General features: G+C 41.8%; 1 non-coding gene across 1 annotated transcript; it reads left to right on the forward strand.

The window, feature by feature from the left end:
* Window positions 1-809: 809 nt before the first annotated feature.
* On the forward strand, window positions 810-890 carry TRNAL-AAG (transfer RNA leucine (anticodon AAG)). Its single transcript has one exon. It is a non-coding gene; the product is annotated as a tRNA-Leu (tRNA).
* Window positions 891-21039: the final 20149 nt, after the last annotated feature.

Below are 21039 nucleotides of genomic sequence, written 5' to 3' on the forward strand. Positions count from 1 at the left end.
TTCAAACTGAGGTAGATTTTTCTTGTTTTTGAGGGGTTTATTGTAAAATAAAATGCTGTGGACAGATTCATTGAAGAGATTATACCAAAGAGAGTCATATTGACATTTTAAATCAAAAAATTTTAAGGTAGTAACATTGATTTCTCTTCTTCACTAATTCTCTTTAATAACACATGAATTTTTTTGTCATAACATCCTCTTAGATCCTTCGAGTTAAAAAATCGGCAATCATCAGAAGTATGCCCTAACACTTTTGTAATCTCAAGAGATGAAATTAAAGCAACAATAAAATCGTCACGAGCGCCACTTAAATAGGGAAGTATGTCAACCGGATGGGTTTTGATGAGAACCTTATGTCATCAAAGGTGCAATCCTTTCCCTAAATTCTATAATAGTATTAACTAGTACACATTCATTGTGTTCAATTAATAGAACCTAAAAGCATTTGAATACTCAAAGGTAACCAATAAAGGTACATTAAATATCCTATTATAACCATCCAAGATTAAATGTCCTTTTTACTGGAAGTTTTTAGTTTCAGGCTCATCAAGCCTTGCCACTTCCCTACAAGCCAAACATCCAGATAATTCAAGGTTGTTAAGTGTTAACGTAATTCTTCAAAAAACCATTGATATATTTGAATTTAAAAGTTCCATTTTGTGGTTTATCTAACTTAATTAGGATATGTGAATTTTAACTAAAACTCAGAATGTCTCGAAAAGAATAAGAAAACACTCATAAATGTCACTCACTTTCTCATGTACTTCAATTCTCTGATTTAAATATAATACGGGCAAATACGAATATAAGTTGAGATGGCCGAGTTGGTCTAAGGCGCCAGATTAAGGTTCTGGTCCGAAAGGGCGTGGGTTCAAATCCCACTCTCAACACATTCTTTTTTGTATTTTTTTTAAAACTCTTGACTATGTTTATACAAAATGTACTTTTTTAATTTCGTCTTTCAATATGAGAAACAAAGCCAAGTGATTTATTTTGGCAAGGTTGCTGCTGAAGACTACTATATATTTGATTGGCTTTCACCCCATCTTCATCTCCAACATGCAATATACTGAAGATTAAGGAAAAAGAAGTGCATTTAACAAAAAGGAATTTTATGTAATGATCAACTGATCAAAGTGAGAGTGTATCACGAAGGGAGAAGGCTTTTACCACTCACACTCACTTAAAATATGTAACGGCAAGTGATGACAGTCATGTATTTATATTACTTTTTTTTATCCATCTCATTAATATTAAATAATTAATTTAAAATAACAGTTATTTTGTAAACACTTATGCATAAAAAAACATGTGCAATGTATTAAATTTAATATAATGTTTTTAAACATTACTTATTAGAAAAAACACCACTTCAAATTAAATATACATAAAAAATAAAATCCTATCCTAGCCATCATATTATACATTAACCGGCCAAATATGCTATATCAAAATCCACATAAAGGTTATCATATTGTTATAACTGGTGCATTTGGTGATGATATACTGTGATTGTGATTATTTAAGATGCCATTTTTTAAAAATGTTGGTAGCTTAAAAAGAAGTGGAATTCAAGGTAATGGGCTCCCCTCCCTCTTTTATTAAATTAATTTGTAACCAAATAGGCCCGAATCATGTTTTGGGATTATAACTCGTTACAAAACACATAGATTTCATTTTGTGGACTACAGGGGCACAGGGCCACAGAGGCATTAATATAAGAAAATATAAGTACTTTTCAAACCTTCAAAGCTCAATAACTTGTGGGCTCATGCGATTTCTTTTAATAGGCTTGTCATATCTAAACTGAACCGGAAAACTAAAAATCGTTATTTTCTTCTTTTTTGTAAGGGCTCCTAATTTTAGTCTACATCTTTCTTTACATTATATTAACCACGTATGCATGTATTTTGTAGGATTTAAACCCTTCAACTTTAGGATAAAAATGAGACACCTTACCATAAAATGTCCCTTAGATACGACAATCAAAATTGTTAATGGTGGTTTACAAATATTAGTTTGTAACTTGTATATCCACAAGTTTAAAAAATTGGTTGTAATCATTCTCTTCTAGTAAATTTACGAGTTATAATCATGGGAATAAAAAGATATATACAAATTAATTCGACTAATTTAAAACATAATAATAAATAAAAAAAACTGTCTTATTTAGGAAAGAAAGTGGTATTAAACCAAATGATAAGACTAATCATAAACTACTATCAATATAGGTGTCAAACAAAAAAAACAAACTCGGCTGCAATAGAAACCGAATTAAAGAGGTACCCACAAGAACCTAAAGTTAATTTACTAAGCAGTTTAACATACTTACACGCAATGTTGCAAAAGTCGCTAGACGGTCCCTAGGCGGCTGACCCCCTTGGAGGGAGTACTCGGAGTACTCGGGGAGTACCCGGAGAGTACTCGGACATGGTAAATATAAAGAAAATTAGTATTTGGTTATTATATATATGTCAAATATCATAAGTTTACTAATATTTATAACAAAATAGGTGAATATCAATATAAATAAAAGAAATACATTTTTAAATATAAAATATTCTAAAAATTACTAATCATTAATTAAAAAAATGATATTTATTCTTTAATATTATTGAAATAACAATTATGTTTTATTTTTTTTGAGTCAAAATCGGTCCAAGTTCGCCGATAAGATGTGATTTTGGCTTAGGTTGACCACATTTGACTGATTCTTAGTAACTAGGCGGATTTACAGAAACTCGCCTCGCTAACATACCTTGTAGCGAGTACTCGGAGAGTACTCGGCCTTGTAATCCTACTTTTACAACATTGCTTACACGGTAGAAACAAAATGCTATCAGATTTCCAATTGTATCTCTGAAGATTAAAGGTAAAATGTTTTTAATATTTTTAAACATTTTCTTTACATTATTTGCTATATTATATTTGTTTATTAACTTTGTTTCATTGTTAGATACATTGACAATTCAAATATCCATCATCGCATCGGAGTTCGCATTTAGTACAGGTGGTGTAGAACAAGGTTATCAACTAACATCTTCGAAGCTTTAATTTGCACTCAAGATTGGGTGAGAAAATCGATAAAGCCAATTATTGATGATATAGAAGATATCTTGAGGGATGACCGATATTGCCATAGGTAATAGTAGTTCTTATTTTTAATTTGTTTGGTTCTTAATGAATAATATGCATTAATTTTTTTCCCTATTTTATCTAATAGAAATTGAGGATGCACCATACAAAGAAAAGAGAAATGGAAAGGTGATTGACGAAGATTAAACGAGTTTTAAAGTTCTTTTGGTTTATTTTGATACGGTTTTTTAGACTTTTGCTATTATGTTAAATTTTGTATGGCTTTGATATTATAGTTTATTTTGGTATAACTGTAGGTTTTATTTTTGGTTTCGCCTTTATACTTTGGTTGTGGTATTAGTAATGTTGTACATGTGCCAATTTGGTACTTGCACTAATTTGGTACCCGTTACGTACATGTACTCGTACCTCTTAATGGTTATATCTCTTAACTAGTCAGTCTTAAGGCTACCTCTTAATCATTAAGAGCCATGAATCATTAAGAGGTTGTCTTTTAATGACCATTAAAAAAATACCAAACAACCCCAGTTTAACACTATAATTATGTATATCTTGGATGAGGGTTGGTGGTATTCCCGTTGGTTGTATCCATATTTAAGTGTTACAATGTAACATGTGATTACAATAAACCTTCTAGTCTATATATAAGATTACAATAACCATAGTAATTAACGAATTATATTAACTATTGTTATTCCTTTGCTTAACAACTCCCTCCCTTCCTCTTCCATGGTTTAACTCGTGGCTCATGAATGTTCATAATCGACCGTAACCAGTGGCACATAAAGGAATATTCATAAAATATAATGTAACTAAAAAGCATAGCTAATTAAGGATAATTTAATAAGTTGTATCTTAGGATTGTCATTATGTGGTTTTGTCTTTTAAAAATAGTGTTTACATCTTCAATATGATCATTGGGATAAAAAGTTGAAAAGAATTAAGGTCAAAATCAATAATCATGTAAAATTTAAGTGAATATGAAAGGATGTTTTAATATACAAATAAGAGAATAAAATGATCATATTAATCACTTAAAACAGTTTTTCTAATAATTAAAACTTAGAAGCTTAATTTAGAAGGTATTGCAGCTCTATGTATGCCATAAAAGTCAAAGCAAGGCCACCACAATGTCAACATGTAATGATATAATATCTATAATAATATGATGTTGTGGTCCTCTCTTTGCACATGTGAAGTTGTGAACCATGCCATAGTCAATGTCACATGCCACGACTGGACCATCCGCCCCCACACATTCCACATATTTTATCTTCTTAAACACATCTTAGCTAGCTAGCTTTTATATTATAAAAATAGTCTATAATTTTTTATGTTATTTGGATTCATTTCAAATACTAATTTGGAGAATAAAGATTTTAGTTAATGATATAATACGTTGTGGTTACAATTATTATAATAATTAATTGATTTGATACATCTCATGTTTATTTAGTGGTTCCTGATGGTGATAAAATTAAATACAAATGTACAAAACATCAAGAGTTGTCCACTACTAATGTCACCCGTCAATAACCCCACCAAGCTACTACCAATAGCCACCATCACACCACCTCTAATCACTCGTTTTCTCCCTTCTTTCTCTTTCTCTCTCTCTCTCTCTCTCTCTCTCTCTCTCTCTCTCTCTCTCTCTCTCGAAAAACCGACCATACAAATGAGAAGAGAGGAGAGGGGGTGATATGAATTAAAGTTAAACTCATTTAAATTTCGATTGTTGATTATCTCACAATCTCACTAATTAACAACTATCACTTAAATAATTATCACAAATTAATTAATAAACACTTTTTTATAATTATCATTTAAATCGGTCAATATACACACTTAGCACACATGCACACGTTAACACATATTAAACAAGTTAACATTAATGTCCCTTATAACCAGGTGCTATAACTATTGACAAATTGTAGCCCTTATTTTATAACTATCGACAAGAAAATGAATTTCTCTTTTATGCAACCTTGGAACCACCTATGAATAGAAAGCTCTCTAAGTGTGCAAAGAAACCTAAGGATATTTTGAACATTTTACTCCCAATATGGTATCTGAATCGAAAATCTCCAAACGGACCAAACCTACTAACTACAAGTTCAATAGGAAAAGTTAGTTCAAGGTTCACAACAAACGATTCAACAAAAGGTCTAAATAAATCGTTGCAGATACGTAAGATAGTAATCATGTAAAAGACAGTCAGTCGGTCAAGTTGAAAATAGATACTGTGGAACACACTAGGATGATAATTAATATGAATGAACGAACAATATGACTCATTGGACTTAATTTCTTAGAAGAACAAAACTCTATGATTCCGCTCTCAATGCCTCCCATTTCAAGATCAAATATTGAATGACTTGTACATGATGATAGAAAAAGTACTTATGTTTCGTAATGAAGACATTCTATTTATAGACTTGCCATTTCTTATAGAAAAAGATTACAATCATGGGTCTACAAATGGCATTGTTGCAAAGAAAATCATGTCGTCCTAAACAATAATATTCTTACAAACAATTAATATGTATATCTATAAATAGAAGTACTTAAGATGTAACACCCCGACCGATGACGGATTATACATCGGGGCGCCACGTATTGTTTCATTACTCGTGACACTATTTGGGTGTCAATATTTAATAAATACATTTTCATTGCGCACGCGCAGAACACAAATCGTAAAGTAACATAAATCATATCATAACTTAAAATATTCAAATAACATAATTTGTCTTGTTACATTTTAATCTAGGTCCAAAGAAAAAGAAAACATCCTACGTGTCCTTGAGATTCCCAAAAGCAGCTACAACAAACCTGAACATGTGTTAAAATAAAACGTCAACACTTGCGTGTCGGTGAGAAATCAAGTTTAATAGATATAAATAGATAATAACAAACACTGCGCGCAACATGTGCTTAACTGGGGTTTAACATAGGGTGTAATCAGATTGTGATCAAGCCTAAATAGATCATAGCTCATAGTTCAATCCGTGCTCCCAATCGAGCACAAAAACAAATAATCATACGTGCATGTGTAAACAAAACAAGAAAACCGTAAACGATAGGTCTCCCGTGTTCATCTAATGGATCCATGAAAACTTCGGAATAGGCCGAACAAAGCGGTTAATGATTCACACATACAAATAAACAGCCAAGTAAACGTCCATAACACATGGGGTTTTGCGCACATAAATTTCATAAACAAGTTTAAGACTCAAGTTGTACGAACACATGAACATCCCAAAACGTTAAAAATAAAAGGGGATTAAGTACGAGATTACTCACTTGTAAACGGTGCGTTGAAAGATAATGCAAGAACCAACTTTTAAACAAGCGAAAGTTAACCTATAAATAAGAGGTTATTGGTTTAACGATTGGTTTTTGTGTCTTGAATATATGCAGTAAGTATCGATTTTCGTTAGTTAAACAAATTAAAACAAAATATATATATTTATTTTTTTACCGAGATTCTGGGCAGAACAGAAGAGAAGACGGAGGCAAAGAGAGGAGTGGCGTTGCTGAGGAACTACGGCAGAGAGAAAAAGGAAGAGAGATTTGGGGAGTGTTTAAGTGTAGTGTGTGTAGTGTTAATAAACAAGAAATTAGCTTAATTTATAGGAAAACCCAAGGGAACACAATCCCTTGAAAGGGGAAAAGATCTTATCAAATCAAGCAAAAGATATTAAAAAGCACAAGAAACCAAAAGCAAAAGATATTAAAAAGATATGCCGGCAGCTGCAGGGGATGGGGAAAAGCTGACAGGTTACAGATTAAAGCATGGTAGGTGTCAGATAAAGCACTGTTCAAGACATGCAAAAGAAGATTTCAAAAGATCATGCCAGTCACTTTTTCTGTCAACCAATAGGATTGGTGCGCATGCTGCGCCGAAAGTGGCTTTTCGGACAGATGTCGGAACTGACCTACAGTGCTCAAACAAAAGATAAGATATTTCAAAAGCATACAGGCTGACCTAAACTGAAGAAAAGACTTAAGGTCTAGCGCGAGAAGACTCGAGCGCGCGCGAGGGCGAAGGCAGACAGAGAACAATCCTTAGCGCGCCGCGGGAAGAACTACAATCCTTAGCGCGCCGCGGGAAGAACTATAATCCTTAGCGCGTCGCGGGAAGAACTACAATTCTTAGCGCGCCGCGGGAAGAACTATAATCCTTAGCGCGTCGCGGGAAGAACTACAATTCTTAGCGCGCCGCGGGAAGAACTACAATCCTTAGCGCGCCGCGGGAACAGTTCGCCTCGCGAATCGCAGGAACAGCTGGTCTTCACGCAGGCTTCCTTGTAAGGAGTCTGGCGCGTGGAGCTGCGCAGACATCCTTAGGCGGGAAGAACCAAAGGACAAGCAAAGAGTTAAGAGAAAAAAGGGTTCAAGGCTTAAGGGTTAAGCAGAGGGGCGGGACGGCGACAAGAGAGAAAAGGGCGGGACGGCGACAAGAGAGAAAAAGAAAGGGACGGGTCGGCGGAAAAGAAATTATTATTATTAGTAAGTAATATAAAAATATATATAATTTATTTAATGTTAAATTTACAAAGATTAATAATCAAATTTTAAATCTTAAAAACGGATCTGAAAACGGGTACCTGGGTCAGGTCGGATTGGGCAGTTGTCACTAAGAGACAACCCTACTACCTTAACTAACAAGACATAATCATAGGACAAGTTATGTTAGGGTGCATGGGACGTTCTCGGGCAAAAAGGTCGAGTGCACGGCTGTAAATCCTTCAAGTAGTGGAATAGGGTAAAGATTTCGGGTTGGTGAACTCCTATAACTTTCCGACGATGTATGTTGGGTAACGATTTTATATCTGTTCGATATAGTCGGAGTTTTTTAAAAAAAAAACCTTTTATGATACTCTCTATCCAATTTTTACAACAAAAATATTAAACTTCATTTCTACTATTATATTCATATATCTTCATTTCAAATATCTTTTACGCAAATGGATTAAAAAAAATTAAAAGCTCAGTCCAAAATCATCTAAACTGGATGGTAATATAAGCTACAATGAACCAATTTCACCAGTTTCAGTATCCACAATACTACCCACAACACACAATATGCAAAGCATGCCTATTTAAACTACACAAGGTCAATTCATTTCACACACAAGAAGAGCTACCCTTTGCATGTTTTGCATCCCACCCACACGAAATAGCCAAGAATTGGGTCGACCTTGCTATTTTAAAAATTGTTGATTTTTTATTTTAAGTATTGGGTCAATTCATTCCTATTTTTTTTTAACTTAAGTATTAGTGTATGAAGACGCTTTTTTTATGTTTATTCAAAAATAATGAAATTATGCTATTTTTTGTTTTAAAGAAATAAATTAACTTTATCTTAAAAAATAGAATTTTGGTAATTTATGTTTGAAGAAACACTAAGTGACCCGGTACAGATTATAGATAATCTGGGGGTTAAGTAATGTTTCCCACGGATGAGGTCTAGCTGAGAAGGCTGTTCTTCAGGAGACCTGCAAAACAAACACCGTAAGCTCGTCACTGAGAAGGGGGGAGTTCCTCCTTGTGACCACCCTCCGGCGTGAGAATCAGACTAGGTTGCTCTGAATATAAGTGTATATTAAGAGATTGCTAGATAACTGGATAGCAGATGATCTTACCATTCCAAGATATTGGAGTATTTATAGCCGAAGGTAGGTTTCCAAGAAGGTACAGCCGGCTGAATAGTATTCCTGTTCAACCAACAGTGGACTATGCACAGGCTATACTGGTTGGTGGGTAGGTTACGGGCAACAGTAACAAAGTCGGCTGCACTATTCCACCAACTGTAGATTATGCACGTCCCACTTACTGTGGATTATACGCAGGCCATGCTGGTTGGTGAATAGGTTACGGCCGACAGTAACACTATTCCACCAACTGTAGGCCGCGCATGCTCCTCAGTAAGGGTTGGTGAGTAGGCAGCGGCTAATAGTGACAAACAGTACTAGAGGGTGCTCCTCCTCGCCCTGTTGTCGATGAGCTGTCACCCTGTGATTGGCTCATGGGCTGTTCTGGTCAGATCGTCTGTCCTATCCATACCTTGGTAGGTATGGTACAAAAGATCTTTCAGAATCAGACTGGCTCATTTAGGCGGGATTGTTCCCGCCTTGCTCATTCCTTCATGTGACTACTGAAGTAGCTAGTGTCTTGTGCGTGTAGCCCTGCTGTCTGTGGGTAGCCTTCCCTGATGGCTTGTATCCGCAACTGCGGGAACAGGCGGGGTACTTCACCATTGGGAGGCTTTCCCTGCGTGTTCAGCTTGTGTACTGCGCGTAAGATCCTATGAGCATGGTGGGTCCTGCGGGAGCAGATGGCCCTTGCGCAGACGTCCCTGTTCAAGGTGAGTCTTGCGGGACCAACTGGTCTCTGCTGTACAAAAGCGCAGAGTAATGGGGCCTGAACAAACTAACGCGTGTAGAACCCAAGTCAAGGAACTCCTTGACGCAGGCATCGTACGCGTTAGTAGATATCAAACATGGGTTGCAAATCCCGTAATGGTACCGAAGAATGACAAACAATGGCGCATGTGCATAGATTTCAAAGATTTGAACAAAGCATGCCCCAAAGATTGTTATCCGTTACCAGAAATTGATCTCAAAGTGGATTCGTTGGCACCATTCCGCCTTAAATGCTTCTTGGATGCGTATAAGGGGTACCACCAAATCCACATGGCCATTGATGACCAGGACAAAACCGCATTTCGGACGCCCGATGGTACATTTTGTTATAAAATGATGCCATTCGGACTTAAGAATGCAGGGTCCACGTACCAACGACTAATGGACAAAGAGTTTCATGCCCAAATCGGGAGAAACTTGGAAGTCTATATGGATGATTTGGTCATCAAAAGCCTCGAGCCTGAGGCGATGTTGAAAGACATTGAAGAAACTTTCAACACGCTCCGAAAGATAAACATGAAGCTCAACCCGAGCAAGTGTTCATTTGGGATGGAAGAAGGGAAGTTCTTGGGAGTCATTGTTACTAAAGATGGCTTTAGAGCGAACCCTGAAAAGGTCGAAGCCATTGTTAAAATGGAATCACCTACCACCATCAAACAGGCTCAGACACTGAATGGACGACTAGTCGCACTTAATCGCTTCTTGGCAAACCATGCAGATAAGTCGTTTCCTTTCGTGTCAACATTGAGAAACTGCTTGAAGAAAACGCACTTCCGCTGGACACCAGAAGCGGAAGCAGCTTTTCAGGAGATTCGGTCACGCCTGATCGAACTCCCAACACTTACAGCACCACAAGCGGGAGAGGAGTTAATCCTATACCTTTCCGCAACAGATAGAGCAACCGGGGCAGTCCTGCTAGTAGAACGAAAGGGCATCCAGATGCCAATCTATTATGTTAGCCGTGTACTAACAGACGTAGAAACCCGGTACTCTACCCTCGAAAAATTAGTCTTAGCACTTATACATGCTTCACGCAGGTTAAGACGATATTTCCAGGGCCACCCAATCACCATTCTCACCAACTTCAAACTCTCAAACGTTCTAGGCAAACCCGAATTATCGGGACGTCTAGCCAAATGGGCAATTGAATTGGGAGAATATGCAATTAAGTACAAGCCAAGACCAGCCATAAAAGGCCAGGTCCTGGCCGATTTTATTGCAGAAGTCCCCGCTTCGCGGGAGAAAGAGTGCCAGGAGGAGGCTCAACCCTCCCCAGCACAGGACGTCAATGATGTCTGGCGACTCTATACTGATGGAGCAGCCAGTAACGAGGGTTCAGGCGCAGGGTTAAAATTAACCAACCCAGCGGGCCAAGAATATACTTACGCTATTCGGCTGGACTTTCCAAGTACGAATAACGAAGCCGAATATGAAGCATTCTTGGCCGGTTTGAGAATTGCGCGTAAGATGGGAGTGAAAAACTTGGAAGCCCATGTGGATTCCATGCTGGTGGCCAACCAAATAAATGGAACATACACGGCTGTGAACGACACCATGGCCCTGTACCTCGCCCAGGCAAAAACCCTTATGCGTGATTTTAGTGATTGTAAAGTCATACATGTCAAGCGCAGCGAAAACAAATCTGCGGATGCGTTAAGCAAGCTTGCATCACTAGCCTTCACCCACCTGGGAAAGGACATCCGCATTGAACTCCTCGAAGCGCCATCAGTCCCGCACAAGGAAATTTGTGTCATCCAAACCAGTACAGAAACGTGGATGACACCAATAATAAATTACCTTGCAGCAGGAATACTACCAGAGTCAAAAACACAGGCAAGAAAACTACGCTGTAAAGCACTGAATTATCAACTCGTCAATGACATCCTTTACAGACGTAACTTTCTTGGCCCACTCTTGAGATGCGTGGACAACCAAGATGCCAACTACCTCCTAAGGGAAGTACACGAAGGCATCTGTGGGGTACACGCAGGTCCCCGCGCTGTTGTAGCCAAGCTAAACAACGCGGGATACTTTTGGCCAGGGATGCATACGGATGCACTGGCATACATCAGAAAATGCAGATCTTGCCAGCTTTACGCACCTAACACGCATCGCCCGAAAAACGAACTGGTTCCAGTCACTTCTTCGTGGCCATTTCAGAAGTGGGCCATCGATGTGACAGGCCCATTTCCTACAGCAGCAGGAAATGTTCAGTTCCTAGTGGTAGCCATCGACTACTTCACCAAGTGGATAGAAGCAAAACCTTTAGCCCAAACAACCGCAAAGCATATCAAAAAATTTATTTGGGAATTTATAATTTGTCGTTTTGGACTTCCACAGAATTTGGTGAGCGATAACGGCACCAACTTTGCTGACAAAAAGCTACAACAGTGGCTAAAAGAACTTCAAATCACCCACACCTTTACCTCAGTGGCACACCCGCAAGGAAATGGTGAGGTGGAAAGAGCAAATAAAAGCATCGTCGAAGGCATAAAGAAAAGACTCTTGAAACACAGATCCGGCTGGGTGGACGAGCTTCCGCACGTCCTTTGGGCAAACAGAACGTTGAAGAAGGCCAGTACGGGAGAAACCCCGTTCAGCCTCACTTATGGCACTGAAGCCATGGTCCCGGTCGAAATTGGTCTACCCTCACCAAGGGTCTTGAGTCAGCCAGAAGACAATGATGCGGAAAGACGGTTGGATCTTATGCTAACCGAGGAACGCAGAGACTTAGCCGCAGTGCGTGAAGAGAACTACAAACGACAAATGCAAAAGTACTACAACACGCGGGTAAAACTCTGCAACTTCAAGGAAGGAGACTACATACTGCGTAACAACGAGGCTTCGAACCAAGAACGCCCAGGAAAGTTGGCCCCGATCTGGGAAGGGCCATACGTTATCAAACAGGTTCTGGGAAAGGGCGCATACCGGCTCGAAAGGCTCGATGGCACTCCCATCCCAAGAACATGGAATGGAGCTCAATTACGCAAATGTTATATGTAGATCAATTCCAAAACTTGTAAAGAAAAGGCCAAGAGCCACTTCTAATGGAAATGATTCTCCTTTCATAATGTGTTTACCTTTATCCTTATGAACTCCCCACTGGTGCCGGTATTTACCGCATAAATGAGGAGAAGTAAGTCATTGCGTGTGGAAGGCGGCAAAACCCGCATAAACACAACGTTAAAAATAAGGGAAACCTACACGCAGGTATGATGTAAGTAAAGTTTAGCCATCTTTGTAAGTGCAAGTGACGGTTCAACCCGCACAATCACGAAAGAGGAAGCAAAACTTTAACCCACTATCAACCACGTTCAAAGGTTAACTTATCCTAAATACTTAGAAATTTCGAGGAAAAATGAGGAAAAACTACACGCAGGTCAGATGACGGTTAAAATTTAGCCATCCTACCAAGTGCAAGTGACGGTTTACCCGCACAATCACGAAGGAGGAAGCGAAACTTTAACCCATCATCAACCACGTTCAACAGGTTAACTTATTCTAAAAAACTTGGAAAATTGCTAACTTAAACTAAGTCATGAGCTTATAAAGCAAGGAATCCAAAGAAGGAAATAACAATCTTATCCGCAAAAAGATTTATATTCCAATGATATATTACAAGAATGGCCGGGTTACTACCCGCCTGAAAGAATAAATCTATACAAGTCTCTTAGCAATGGAAAGGGATCTTCAGGATCAAGCTTCAGGGCCGCTTCCACTTGGACCCGCTCCGTCAGAAGAACGGGGTGGTTCGAGGAACGCTTTAAGAACAGCTAACCCATCATCAGCAGCAGCTACTTCGTCCACCTTTTCCACCACTGGATGCGGGAAGGCGGCGTATTGGTTCAATGCTTGGTCATAAATGGCTTCGGTATCCACATCGAACAAAGGGAAGTTGGAAGGCGGGACGCCTTTCTCAACAAACCCTAGACCAAGCAGGAAGCCGGCCTTTTCCCCATCCTCATGAGAAGCGTTGAGGGCTGCGGTCATAGCATCATCGTAAGAGGTCTCTGAAAAGACCCGACGCACAACCTACAAAGAAAAAATACAAGTATTAAAACCTTTTCTTACAAAAGAAAAGCGAGAAGATAAAGCTAAACATACCTGAGGCAACGCTTCTCGAATAAGCCATTAGAGGGCAGCTTGAGCTTCGTTATGGGCGCGTTCGGCTTCGCTCTTGTTAAGGTTGGCAAGTAAAACTTCCTTTGCGGCAGCCTCTTCGACGCCCATAAGCTTCCGCTCGGTGTGGTCAAGCACCCCTCTTTGGTCCAAGATTTCCTGGAGTTTCTTGGCATCTTCCATTGCCAAGGCATCATGAGCGCGTTGGAGAGCCTCTAATTTGGCCTTGAGCTCCTCATTCTCCACACGCAAAGGCTCAGCAATGGCTTCAGCCTTGGCAGCCCTCTCGGTTGCGTTTCGCGCAGTCTCCCTGGCCAGCCGAAGCTGTTCATTCACAGCTTGGGCAGCCTTGGAGCGGGCCTCGAGTCGCGCCTGAACTTCAACCTCGAGGGCCTTGAAGGCCTTCTCCTTGTCGGCGGCAGCTGCCGCCAGCTGTTGGTTCTCCTCCCGGAGAGCACGCGCCTCAGATACGTCCTTGGCGCGAGCTGCTTTCAACTTGTCGTTTTCACGACAAAGCAGCTCGACGCGCGGCTGCATCCGGGCTTGGAGAACCCGAAGCTCATTGGTTAGCTTACCCTCCTGGTAGCTAGCCATGGCTTCCCCCAACGCACCATGAGGAGCAGCGTGGCGAGCCCAGTCCACGCACTCCACAGGGGTACGAAGGGTTGTTCCTCGGCGTATGTTCCATCGCGGAACATACACTTCATTGGAATCCGACACTGCAAAAGAAACAAAGGCAGTAAGGAAAAGATGATAAAAAACATAAGGGAAAAAGAAAGGAACCCTACGCACCTGTAGGGTCAATGACAGGCCGATAGCCGCCAAACCCATCACCTGAACCTAAAGGAAATCCATCCAACAGGTCAGGCAGACGGGAAGGGGGCAAAGATCGGCGGGAAGCCCTGCGCGTACCTGATGGTCCGGCCGTAGGTGCCGGTGGCGCGGGCATGGTGGCAGCCGCCGTGGTCGCCGTTGTGGTCGCCGCCGCGGTCGCCGCCTCCTCAGCAGCAGCAGTAACCGCCGGCTCCGTGAAGGATGCTGTAAAAATCGCACTCACGGCCGGCGGTGACGTCATCTCGGCCGGAACAGTTGGCTCAAAGGAACGAGCAACTGGACCAGCGGATGCAGGCGCAGGCGCCTGGGTCGACGCCTCAGGAAGGCTGACCGAGCCTACCGTCATTGGCGGGGAGGTACTCCCCTGCGCTTCACCCCGGAATGCGTCAACATCCACGCCTGCACAAAGAGTGAGAAATTTAAGAAGTAATAAATCTGCAGACATTATGATTGTACTTACGGGTTCTCTTGACCCTGAACGTACGGACGGGCGGGGAGGAACCCGATGGAGCCGGCCTCTTGGTACCGGTCACCGTCGTCTTCGTTGGTTCCCCGGAGGTAATGGTCGTAGCCTCCGGAACAGTGGTCTTCTCACAACCGGGCTTCCCCGCCACCTCTTCACTATCTGACTCCGAGTCAGATAGAACCACCGGACCAGCCGTGGAGGCCTTCTCCTTCCCTTTCCCGCCGGCAGCAGCTTTCTTCTTCCGCACCAATGGAGGAGCATCTGAGGATTCCTCAGAAGAAGACAGGTCAAGAATTCCAACAGCGGGTACAGCGTTAAGGGGTTGAGGAAAGAATATCGCCTTACCTGGCCGCCGGTGGCTCAGGATCTCGTGGCCCAGCGGATAGACCTCCACAAACCGATCCGCTGTTTGCTCCAGGATGGGCAACTCGCCCTCGTCCAAAGCACGAGTACCCATCCGCGCGGGACCGTCGGCTTCCCGCGGAAACAGAAGCGACTCCAAATCATTTCCCTCTGAAAGAAAAGAAACAGTTAGAAGACAAACTTGTATCAAAAAAGAAAAACAAGACATACCATAGGGAATAGAGTTCAAACCGTATTCGAGGAGGATGGGAACCAGAGATGCATCTTTCCACACCCGGCTCATCCCTAACATGACCATCCCGGACTCCGCAAACCGGTAAACCGGAGATTGGATCCGGGATATCTTCGAAAACCATTCCGCCTCCTGGTAGTTGGGGGCGTGAAGGCTCGGTATCGCTTGGCCATTTTTAAACTTCATGGCAAGGGGGATGGCGCGGGCAGAAATGTAGAAGAATTCCTGCTTCCACGCGCGAAGACTGCGCTCGGTGTCGCAAATCTTCAGACCCTTAATACGGGTCGTCAGGGTGTACCACCCTTGGATGCACCTCCAGGTATAGAAGGTCATCAGGCGGTCCACATGGGGCTCGATGCCCAAAATCCGGCACACCCACTCAAAATGGCGAATCTTGGCGATCGCCATGGGGTGCAGCTCGGTCAAATGGACACCGTGCCTCTCAAGGACACGGTAAACAAATTTTGTCAATGGGAATCTAAGATTCCCATAGACAAAAAATGCAGAATAAACCCCGATCTTGCCACTGGGGGCATCGTACACGGTCTGGTGGGATTCAGGAAACTCAGGCTCGAGATGATCGAGCATGAACTTCCTGACAACATACCGGTACTGATCGCCGGGCAGAGCACACTGGCACTCACCAGCAGTACCCCTGTCGTCAGCTATAGCTTCAGCATCACGAGAGGACATTTTTGCAGAAAGAAGAGTGATTTCGGGAAAATGCTTGCCTGAAAAAGGGGAGTATTTGCCGGAAATCACTAAGAAGAAGAAGAAGAGTGAAAAGTGTGAATTGCAAATAACCCTCTCCCCCTTTATATAGTAATCGCAATTAATGCGGTGAATTTAATGCGGAGGAGAGAGAAATCAAAGGTGCAATGAAACTATGACACGTGGCAAAAAGCAAGCTGGCAACAGCTGTTGAAAGGACGTGTGCCAGTAATTTCGCGGCCACGCGCCCGAAAAATCATGCCCACGCGCCTGAAAAAGCGACTGGAATGACCATGTTCTGTCACGTCACCATAACTTCCTGCACGTCCTGAGACAGTCAGAAGAAACCGTTACACGAAGTTTCAGATGTTTGGACTGTTCTTATCCTCACCAACCTTTCGAATTTCAAAATTCAAAATTCAAAAAGATTCAAAGGTAAGCGGGAAAATACCCCTTACCTTGGCAACCAAGTAACCATAAGACGGATGCGGGTACAGTGTTAAGGCAAAACCTTCCACATACCTAGCACCCGCAGGGAATTGAAGCCAAGAATACCCCGGCAACAAAGTAACTATAAGACGGGTGCGGATACAGTGTTAAGGCAAAACCCTTCACGTACCTAGCACCCGCAGGGAATTGACGCCAGGAGTACCTTGAAAGTAAAGTAACCGTAAGACGAAGCGCGGGTACAGTGTTAAGGCAAAACCCTTCACATACCTAGCACCCGGCAGGGAATTGAAACCAGGAAGGATCTTCTGGGCAATGCTTGTGGAAACGGAAATAACATCCCCGCATAGCGGGAACGTCGAGAAATACATTGTTTGAGGCTCCAGGATGGAATTGGTGGTTTAAACATAATTGATCACTATGTTCAAAACCACTAAAACCTCAAGGAGAATCCACACAAGTGAGACTCAACGCTCCTGACTTGCGAGAAGGTTACATACCTACCCGCATCATACCCAAAGATTAAGCAAAAAAAATCGGGAATTTTTGCAAGTGACATTAGGAAACCCGCGGGAAGAATCCCCACGGAGAACCTTAAAACTAGAAACCCTTTTCAAAACCCCTTGCTTAAAGTCCAAAAGTTCACCTCACTTTATTAAACATTCAGGAGAAGAACATTGGACTGGGGGGACTTGAAGAGGTAGGTCCCAGCAGAGACCAGTTGGTCCTGCAAGACTCACCTTGAACAGGGACGTCTGCGCAAGGGCCATCTGCTCCCGCAGGACCCACCATGCTCATAGGATCTTACGCGCAGTACACAAGCTGAACACGCAGGGAAAGCCTCCCAATGGTGAAGTACCCCGCCTGTTCCCGCAGTTGCGGATACAAGCCATCAGGGAAGGCTACCCACAGACAGCAGGGCTACACGCACAAGACACTAGCTACTTCAGTAGTCACATGAAGGAATGAGCAAGGCGGGAACAATCCCGCCTAAATGAGCCAGTCTGATTCTGAAAGATCTTTTGTACCATACCTACCAAGGTATGGATAGGACAGACGATCTGACCAGAACAGCCCATGAGCCAATCACAGGGTGACAGCTCATCAACAACAGGGCGAGGAGGAGCACCCTCTAGTACTGTTTGTCACTATTAGCCGCTGCCTACTCACCAACCCTTACTAAGGAGCATGCGCGGCCTACAGTTGGTGGAATAGTGTTACTGTTGGCCGTAACCTATTCACCAACCAGCATGGCCTGCGTACAATCCACAGTAAGTGGGACGTGCATAATCTACAGTTGGTGGAATAGTGCAGCCGACTTTGTTACTGTTGGCCGTAACCTACCCACCAACCAGTATGGCCTGTGCATAGTCCACTGTTGGTTGAACAGGAATACTATTCAGCCGGCTGTACCTTCTTGGAAACCTACCTTCGGCTATAAATACTCCAATATCTTGGAATGGTAAGATCATCTGCTATCCAGTTATCTAGCAATCTCTTAATATACACTTATATTCAGAGCAACCTAGTCTGATTCTCACGCCGGAGGGTGGTCACAAGGAGGAACTCCCCCCTTCTCAGTGACGAGCTTACGGTGTTTGTTTTGCAGGTCTCCTGAAGAACAGCCTTCTCAGCTAGACCTCATCCGTGGGAAACATTACTTAACCCCCAGATTATCTATAATCTGTACCGGGTCACTTAGTGTTTCTTCAATGTTCAAGTTAGGAATGCTCATGCCAATTTAGGTACTTCGGATTCAATAGGGGGGAAAAAATAAGGTGGCTCTTTGCACCAAGGTGGTTATGAGATCCCACTGCCCCCGCATGCACGTGAACATATCTATGTTTTTTTGAACGAACACTCATCTATCTTTACTGCTACTCCTAAGCTACTTCAAAAGATATAGGCGAAGCCTAGTGAGGGCCAAGGTTTGAACATGTCCATCTATCTAAGGCGTTACATGTAAAACTTGGAGTAAAACCAACTTGAAGGACCCGAATGGTTAATACGAAAAGTACAAGGGTGGTACGGAAGATCTCAAGGAGCGGTCTGGTGGAGATCCAAAGTTCAGGGACCAAGTTGAATAACTTGGTGTCATAGTTATCTTTTATTTATTATTAAACAAATTAGAAGTCTAGTTTAATTATGTTTCCTAATTTGAGTAGGATTAGAATTGTGGGAGTTATATAAACCCATCATTAGTTTTCTTTTGGTAGCGTAGAGAAAAGTAGAGAGAGTAGAAAGTATTTGTTCTTATTTCTTATTAATTAAAAGAGTCGCATAAATGTTTTATACAAAATCGTGTTTGGTGTTCTTGATTCACTTGTCTAAGGTTTAACAAGTGGTATCAGAGCCTAACGATTCAGGCTCGTGTTTCCGTTTGGTGGCTAGTCTTGATTGTGGTAGAAGTTTTGATCAAAGACATAAGAGGCCAAGAAACCAATCGTGGTCAAGAAACGGTTCAAGATCGTTACGAGCAGAAGACCGGAGGCTAGTTGAAGATTGTTCTGGAGCCATCCGCAGGTTTGACATTACCCGTAGTTCAAACGAAAATTCTTCTTCTGTGCGGGAGTTCCCGTGCGCTATTCCCAACAAGCCAAGATAAAATAATTATTCTTTTTGGTGTCATTCGTCATCAAGAAAATAGCAGTGACAGTAAATTTTTTATTTGAGTTTTGTTGGTCACCCAAGTCAACACAAAAGTCTATCTCAATTATTATTATTTCGCAAGAAAAAGAATAAGCCTACTGTTCTTAAATTTAAGAGGAAGGAAGCAAAGCTTGGTGGATTAATTTGACTTTTACGAACATACGTCTCAAATTAATTCCAGTTGCTAAGCCTAATTAATTTTCGCAAACCGCGATAGAAACCAAGGGGTAACCGGTCGCAGTGAAGGAACGGATTAAAGCAAAAGGTTATCCAGAATCGCGTAACCAAATCGATGGCAGAATTACAGGTCGTAGGAGGAATCAAGAAGTTGAACCAAAGCAACTATAAACAATGGTCAACGTGCATCAAGTCGTATCTTCAAGGTAAAAATCTTTGGCAGGTAACGAACGGTACCGATACGAGACAACCCGCAAACGATATTAACGGTAGTATCGGGAAGTGGCAGGTGAAAGCGGGCCGGGCGATGTTTATCATCAAGACAACGGTTGATGATGATGTTCTTGATCACATTCAAGATCTCGAATACCCAAAGCAAGCGTGGGATACGCTAGAGACCTTATTCACGAAAAAGAACGATGCTCGATTGCAACTAGTCGAAGGTGAGTTGATGACGATTTCTCAAGGTGATCTTCCTATTTCACAATATTTTCGTAAAGTGAAGAATCTATGTCGCGAGATTGGAGAACTCGATCCACAATCTCGGGTTAGCAACGCTCGTATGAAGCGGATACTCATCCACGGTTTAAGACCGAAGTATCGTAGCTTCGTTACCGCTATTAAAGGGTGGGAGACTCAACCAAGTATTACCGAGTTCGAAAATATTCTTGCTGGACAAGAAGCCTTGGCAAAACAGTTAGCCGGTATGTCGATTAAAACCGACAATGAAGCCTTGTATGTCGGAAGAAAGGAGAAGCATCGGTTCTACAAAAATAAGAACCGTGATGGTGAGAAAGGTAAGAGTAAATATCGGGATAACGAGAAACGTGACCGACCCAAGAAGAGAGAATGGAACCGAAAGGGTCGAGATGACAACTCTGAAGAAGATTCATCGGACGAAGAGAACCGAGACAAGGAATCAAGGTATAAACCAAAACAGTTTCCTTTTAGGAGCCATAAATGTGGACAAAAAGGGCATATGGCAAAATACTGTCGAGAACCAATGGAGGAAGGTAATGCAGCTGTTGTTAGAGAAGAAGAATCGTGGGATGTGGAGGCTAATATAGCCGAAGTTCAAGGAAAATACACAGTTGACACCGAATTCAAACCGAACCTGGTGGATGAATGGTTTGAAGTAGGCTCCTGTTGGTGGACAAGTTCAGAAGCAGTGCCAGAGTCGAATCAATTAAAGGTAACCTTAGAATCATCTATTGTTATTTTGAGTCTAGATGATGAGGAAACCGTGGTTGAAGAAGAAAGTGCGATTGATCAAGACGTAACCGTGACTGGAACGGAACAAGACGAGAGAGAAACCGTGTTGGAAGAAGTGCACGAGGAGGTAGCTCCCTTCTCATGTTACGGGTTGTCACGGTGGAATAGAAAACGTTGAAGATCAACAAACCAACAAAGTTGATGTTGGAGTTTGTTGGGTTTCTATGGATTTTAAACTTAGTTAACCATTTACTAGTCACAATTAAGGCGGAAGCGTGATATAAACAAACTAAACATATGTACCC

This window comes from Bidens hawaiensis, unplaced genomic scaffold (genome assembly GCF_021521415.1).
Source record: "Bidens hawaiensis isolate Kalapana, Puna unplaced genomic scaffold, B.hawaiensis_p1.1 tig00014095_1, whole genome shotgun sequence".
Classification (NCBI taxonomy): Eukaryota; Viridiplantae; Streptophyta; class Magnoliopsida; order Asterales; family Asteraceae; genus Bidens; species Bidens hawaiensis.